This window comes from Sturnus vulgaris, chromosome 1 (assembly GCF_052056855.1).
Source record: "Sturnus vulgaris isolate bStuVul1 chromosome 1, bStuVul1.hap1, whole genome shotgun sequence".
In the NCBI taxonomy this organism is placed as follows: domain Eukaryota; kingdom Metazoa; phylum Chordata; class Aves; order Passeriformes; family Sturnidae; genus Sturnus; species Sturnus vulgaris.
In genome coordinates this window covers 149,124,963-149,132,288 of record NC_142243.1, presented here as the reverse complement: position 1 = coordinate 149,132,288, position 7,326 = coordinate 149,124,963, and positions in this window count along the sequence as shown.

Sequence of the window (7,326 nt, the reverse complement as noted above, 5' to 3'; positions counted from 1 at the left end):
CCTTTCTCTTCCCCCTGCACGGACTAATCCCAGGTTTACCTTTACCTGGCTGGTAAATGGCAGCTGAACTAATATATTTCAGACCAAATCTCTGATATGCTCAGCAAGGCCTTCTCAAGCTATTTTCTTTTTGTAACTAGATTGTATATCTTTGTGCTTTGGTGAGCAAGTCAGAGAAGGAATTACTGTTTTTTCTTGCTTTATATTTCTCAATATCTAAGAAGTAAAGGTTCCCTTTTTGTTCTTTGTCATGGCTGTATCGACTTTATTGGTGGAGAGCAGCTTTTTTCTGCCAAGGTGGATGCTCAGGACAAGCTCTCCAGAGACCAGGGAAGGTCAGTATTGATGGCCACTGCTGTTGATGAGCAGTGATTACCTGAGGAGATTCCTCACATGGCTTCATGTCAGTGAGATCAGAATCCAGCCTGCTGCAGATGTGGGTGAGCCTCTGCTTTCTAGGAATTACTAGGTGAGATCTTATTTTTTCTTTTAAATACTTAGACACAAATTGCTCCAAGCTGCTGATTTATAAAAATGACTATTTTTGGTATCTCCTTTTTCTTTTCCCCACAGCTACTGCTGGAACAAAAGTGAATGCTAGCTAGATACATCAATTGATTTTCATGTCAAGGTGTGTGTGTCCTGGCAACAGTAGCCTGGGAGAGAAAAGAAATAACAAGGTTCAGGCATTTCTGCCAGTCACAACAGTCACAAACTTTTTCTATTCACAAAATGGTGGCTTAAGTTTGTTCAGGTGTTTTTCTGACAAAAAACAAATATATGATTAATAAGGTGTGAATCTTACTCTACTGGCTACCAGGTGGTGAAGACACCACATGCTCAAATATCTCCTTCAAAATATCATCTGAAAAGGCCCAGCAGAAATGGATGCTCTGCAGTACAAGCACAACAAAAATACAGTAAAAACCATTGACCATAAGAGTGTAACAAGGAGAAGGGTTAAAGATAGGCACAAGCTTCATAAACATGAAGTGATTTGTTCTGTGTGGAGCTGGGACTCCACACCTCCCAATGTCCTTTGGAAGACCCTCAATACCAGAGAACACAGCCGTCTGCAACAGTGGGCAAATATAAAGGCTTCATTCTAAACTCCTGAGCCTGCCATTCCCTCCCCAAAATTCCCAAGCTGAAAACATTTCTAATGATATCAAATTCATAACAGAGAGCTCTGTTCTGGACTGATGTGCGATTGCAAAGCCCTTTGTCTGCTGTTCATAAAAAGTCAGAAACCTTAATTTTTGTTCACACTAATTATCACTTGCCTCCCGGAGCCACGGTGCTGACACCAAGTCCCAAGTGAATGATGACAGCCTGTGCCATGCAAGCAGGCATTGAGCACGTCAGCTGAGCCTCAGCCTCAAGAGGAAACACATCTCAGCAGTGAAGCATCTTAATTTTGGGTTCATCTTTTCTACATTGAGGTCTTAATGGTTGGACTCGATGATCTTAGAGGTATTTCCAACCTTAACAATTCCATGATTCCGTGATTGTATACAGCATCTTCACAAATGAGTCAAGGTTGGAGTTAGTGAGTGTTGACACACATTACTTCAAAGCCTACTCAAAAGAAATTAAGGGCTCTTCACATCCAATGTGATTGTCACATTTGGCTCACATTGAAGCATAAAGAGACCACAACTTTGAGTGATTTATGTCCCACTTTTTGCAGTGTTTCAGCATCCTTGCAGTCCACTTGACAATTCAAATTAAAATGTCTGGGCCAGATGGAGATGAATGCTGCCTGAGGCAGTTCTGGGAGCTATACCCAGGGCTCCTCACAAGAGAAGCAAGGAGTGGCTTCTTTGGAGAGAATTTGAGCCCTGTCTTTATTGATATCCTCTGTGTTATTAAGAAGCTCCATGTGGAGAACAAGGCTAGGTGTTGTTTTGCTGTGCCCTACAACAGGGCAGATTTTCCCCACCACAGGCCTGGTGAGTGAAAACTTCTTCAGCAGAACCCAGGATGGGAATAAAGCTCAACTTATTTGAGCTGAAGAGATTCGCATTGGCTTCAGTTTCTCTTGCACTGCTGTTTCCATGGCAGTGATGTTTGGGTGCTGCTGGCTTCACTTCCAACTACAGTATTTTGTTCTTATTTAAATGTGCTGCCCATGCTGTATTATTTTTAATTGGAGTGTTTCTGGCACTCCCCAACAGTCTTGCTGTGGCTTAACAAAGAAGCAGAGGCAGGAAGAAGGCTCACATACTGCTGAGCTGAACTCAACCGAACTGGACTGAAATCAATTTGTTTGCAACACAGTTTGACATTTTAACAAAACAGTGGCAAATAACTGTAATTTCATTTTTTATTGTGCTAAGAATAGGAGCACAGAGAACAGAAAATGGCATCTTCATTGCACCTGAAAAGTTGAGGCAGTAGGAAGGATGGGAGCCATAAGCTGATTTCGATTTTGCATATAAATGATGTTTTTTTCCTCACTAACATTACCAAATACCTTTGATTAAAGAAGAGTGTTTACAATTTACATCTTGGCTTTCTGAGAAATAACTTGTTAGAGTAATGAGAGGAAAGAAGCATGGTCTAGTTGCAGGTCTGAGAAGGCTGTGTGTCAATAACAATCTTCAAGATAACATTTTTATTTCTGTAAGATAGACTTCTTCCATAGTTACACAACTTTCTTGGTAATTATATGTAATCACTGCAGTTTTACATAATGACGACAGTTACATATAATGACTGCATGGGCACCATGACAACTTCTACTGTATTGGTCTTTCAACTTTCAATTGTATAATATTTAAGGAAAGAGAAGACAATATAAACACCAGCAAAGAGCTGGCATTTTAGGCATGTCTTTACCCTTAAATAAAAATTACTTTGAACCTGTTGTATGAATGGGGATGACATTGTTTCCAATGTACATCCAAATGCCAGACTTTAAGCAATGTGAGCCATTGCTAAACACATGAGTTGTCTTTACTGTCTGAGAAATGCCAGAGCCTGGGTACACAACAGAGAGCACCAGCTCCAGGAGTTGTCTATCTTGCATCCTCTTTTATGGGTCATCTCAGAAAAAGCACCTTAGTTTTATAGTTGAGGTATGGATGGACAGCTTAAAAAAACAAGTGCTGAGCTAAAAGCTGTAAGGATGAAATTCCTGCCTGTCAGGAAGGCTGATGGTCTGGACTCATGCAGATCAGGAAGACTTTTCTGCCCAGGAGCTGCTGAGAGGTGCTCTAAATGGGCATTTCCTAAGGGCTCCAGTTTTAGAGATCAGTCAATGACCTTCCCCTATTTGAGCAGGGTTAACAGCTCTGTATGTTCCAAGGGGCTATAACACAAGTAGCCATGTACCTCACCAATTCTGCAGTGCTGCATCTCTGGGCCTTTAAATATGTATTGCTCACTATTATAGTTTTTTGGAATGATTTTTCAGTTCTCCAGAAATTTCACAAGAGACACTTCACATCCAAGGAAGAAGAAGAGGCTGAGAAAATGCATTGCACTCCTAGCATCAAGGAAAGTGAGTCCCAGACTGGGAGGTTCCTAAAAGCCTTGCAAGAGGTGGGAAGGGTTGCCTACCAAACCCCTGAAGGTCACAGAAAAAAAAAAAAAGTGATGTGCTGCAAAGGTTTAGGCCAATTTATCAAGTATATCCTTTCTGGATGCATAGACAGCTACTGGATAATGAGAGAGAGCACAATAGAACACTCATTAGAGGGGCATGTGTGACTCAGATTCCAGTGAAGGCTGTCATGACCTCCTGTGAGAAGTGCAGATATCCCTGAAGATGAGACATCTCTGAGAATGTGCTAACTCAATTCCATGGCTTCAGTCCCACTCTGAAGATATACTGCATTTGCTAAACAAGAATACTTTTTCTCCCTCAATTTCTCCTTCTAATTTACCAGCACAGCCATTTCCTCAGCCTGGCCCCGAGTGATAATCTCTTTTTTGGAGTGCTGTGCATCTGCCCAGCGCCCTGCAGACAGAGCCACACTCCCTCTTGCTGTGCTGGAAGGCGACAGGACATGGGCAAGGCTTCCCCAGGGACTGTCTGACTCCACCAGGCAGGTTTGTGCTCCTGGATGGGCACAGCTGCTGTGGCTCAGAGCTGGCTGCCACCCAGCTGGCACAAAGCAGAGGGAGAATAAGTCCCCTCTGCTTTTCCTGAGCCTTCATAGTGCTATTTGAGGACCTTCAGGAACTCCATTAAGGTGAGGTAAATTGAGTTAATTATGCACATTAATCATGCTTATTAATGTAGTGCTAATGAGGAGACAGGGTCCTTCTTTTTACCTGACATTAGGCAAGCACAAAAAATCCTACTGACTGAAAGGTGCATGTGGGAGAGAGGGCATGGAAACCCTGAGATATACTAAAAAGATCTACCAGCAAAAATTGGTTGTTTTTTTTTGGCAGGGATTTCTGCCTCTCTACATTCACATCTGATTCCTGTCACCAAAACCAAGACTTCCTGTTGTCAAAACAAAACTGGCTCTATGGACAGAGAAGTCCTTTGCCATAGCTGTCACCTGCATGCCAGTCACAGGGCTCATCCCACAGTGCTCCTGTTCCCATGGCTAGGACCAGTCCAGACATTTACACAGAGAGCTGTGCTGAACAGGCACAGAACAGGGAGCCACCTCTCCTTCCTGAATGTCCACTGCCCTTAAAACTGACAGTGAATTTTGATATTTGACTTTCTCCTGCTCTGTCCCTTTGTGAGAAGGAAAAACAGCAGCCTGCAAGCAATACGGTGGGAAATGTTTCTGGATGAGAAATGTAAATTCATTGTCTGACCAGTTCCTTCTGAAACCAACTTTAAGCATTTGTGGGACCAATTAAATCTCAATTCCTTTTGGAATTCAGATGAGGTTTAAGTCCCTCTGTTCTATATCCAGAATAACTCCAACTAGTTTTGCATTTTTTCAAAAGTTCGATATGTTCTCATGTCATCTCAGGGCTCATGCACCTGTCATGACTTCTCATCACAAAAATATTATTCTGATGGGATTCAGAACGGGTTTTTGAACTCCAGAAGTCTTCAAATCAAGTCTCAGTTGTATCTAAGTAGGACCATAAAGAACTCAGAGGAGAGGCAGGGCCAACTGTTGTGTGGTGCCACCATAGCCAAATCACCCTGGCAGCCTAGTCTTGACCAGTCCTCACCATTTGAGGCCAAGCTTTGGGGTCAAGGATGAGACTAGAAGAATTTAGGAGATATGAAACAAATAAAGAAGTAACATCACTTATAAGCTTTGAGGAGAGGCCCATGAAACTGAATAAAGGTTCTTCAGGGTCCAAAAGTATTTCAATATTTAGAAGAACCAGATGAAGAACAAAACAATGAAGAAAGGGACTTTAGTAAGAAGCACCTTAGGATGACATTTTCTGTTATGGGGTTTAATTTCATATGTGGTTAAAGAATAGGAAAAAAAGACCATAAAAATACCCAAGAAATTTCCCATAACCTTTCACAAGTAATCTAAATTTGAAAATATCTTCTCCCCATAAAAAATACATCTGAAGAAATTAATCTAGATGTCATCTTCTTTTGGCAGCAGATTTGGTCATTGGCTCCCAGAAGATAATATTGTAAAAAAAGATAGACTTCAATGCTAGGACAAAAAGGAATATAAGGAAATGAATGGTTAATTTTGAATACAAAGGGTGCAGGAAACACAAAATAGGGTTTGAGAGAAGTCTAGGGACTGACTGATCTTGCTGAGAAATCTTGGTGAACAGAAGTGTGGTGAACAAAGTGCAGGTGGCAGAGGTTTGTCCTCAGTCCTCCCATGTGACTGACAGGAGATCCATCAGGACTCACAGTTTTGTGCTCTGGCTGAAATTCACCATATGAAAGGAAGGACTCCTTCCCCATTCATAATGTCAGCTAATATGGAATAAACTCCTGTACCATGAGTCAATCCTCCTTTCCTTTGCATTTAAGATGGAAATGCATTTGCCACTGAGTGAGAGCAAGAGGAAAGAGCAAGCACTGCAGGATGAAAGCAGAGGAGGTTAGGAAGTGAAAGAGAGATGTTGCTTTGCTTTGGCCTGGGAAGTCCTGGGGACAGTCCTGTTGGGGCTGCCAGAAGCTCTTGTTGCTCCATCAATTACTGTCCCTTTTTCCTCTGAGAGGTCTGGTTAGCATCGTCTGCACTAAACTTCTGGATGCCTTCCAGCTCTCTCTATGAAGACAAGGCTTTATTCTGTCTTGTACTTCCCTTCTGTTCTGATAAACCTTTCCATGACCCTCCAGGATTTACTCTGCTGTCTCACTCCTGTGAACAACCAGACAACATACAGGCTGGAGTGATCCCAAAATTATCTGGGAGTATGCTTTCTGTTTGTCACTCTCAGCAGTGATGAAGAATCAACACCACCCAGTTCAAGAGTATGAATATTTATACTATTCTGACTATCAGACCCCAGGTTGCCAAATATTTCATCATTTCATGAAGTATGTAGCATACCAAGCTATTCACCTCCTGATTTCCATCAGCTTACACAGCATCGATGTTTTAGGTAAATGGGGACTCCTCCACATCTTCATTAGGGCTTCTGAGCCTCTCTGACACTAATCCAATGGCTTTTGAGCAGTGCACTTCTCCTCCTGGTTCAGGATCATAACCATCATGAAAAAACACAGTAGCAGAAATTTTTCCTCTGCATCAAAGATGAGACTAATTTCACTAATGAGGCCATAAAATAGTTAGGTGAGAGTGCACTAGGACAAACTGGAAATGACAGAAGGTAGATTTGGGAATTAGGTTGTTTTCCTTCCCAAGTCTTTCTCTGTCAATGGCCCATGCTGTCCAGTGGACACATTCCAGTGAGCCACACCTTTCCAGGTGTTTCAAAGACTGTGCTCACCTTCTGACTCCTCTCTCCCAGCCCTCCAGTAACCCACATGAGGGCTTCAGGAGGGTCCCACCTCTTCTTGCATTCCAGCTGTCTCTACCTTATCCATCTACACACCACCATTTGGCACAGGATTGACCACTGGATTAATTTTACTAGTGGAAGAAGCTCATCATGCTTCAAGAACCTCTCAAAGTCTGAGACAAAAGGTGGTAATCTCACACTCCTCATTACCTGAATTTAGCCAGATCCTTGCACTGTGTATTACATAATCTCCTTGCTGATACCACTTTCTATTGTGTGGCTCTCAGGAGCTCTCCAACTGTATAATCACTTTGTTGATACACTGAACATGGTGGCAAACTCAGATCATTATAAGAAACATGTATTTGGTTTATTTTATGTAGCCTGAAATACTCAGTAAAAATGCTTCCTATTCTTCTTCCTGTATTACCACAGGGATTCTGTACAGCTCTG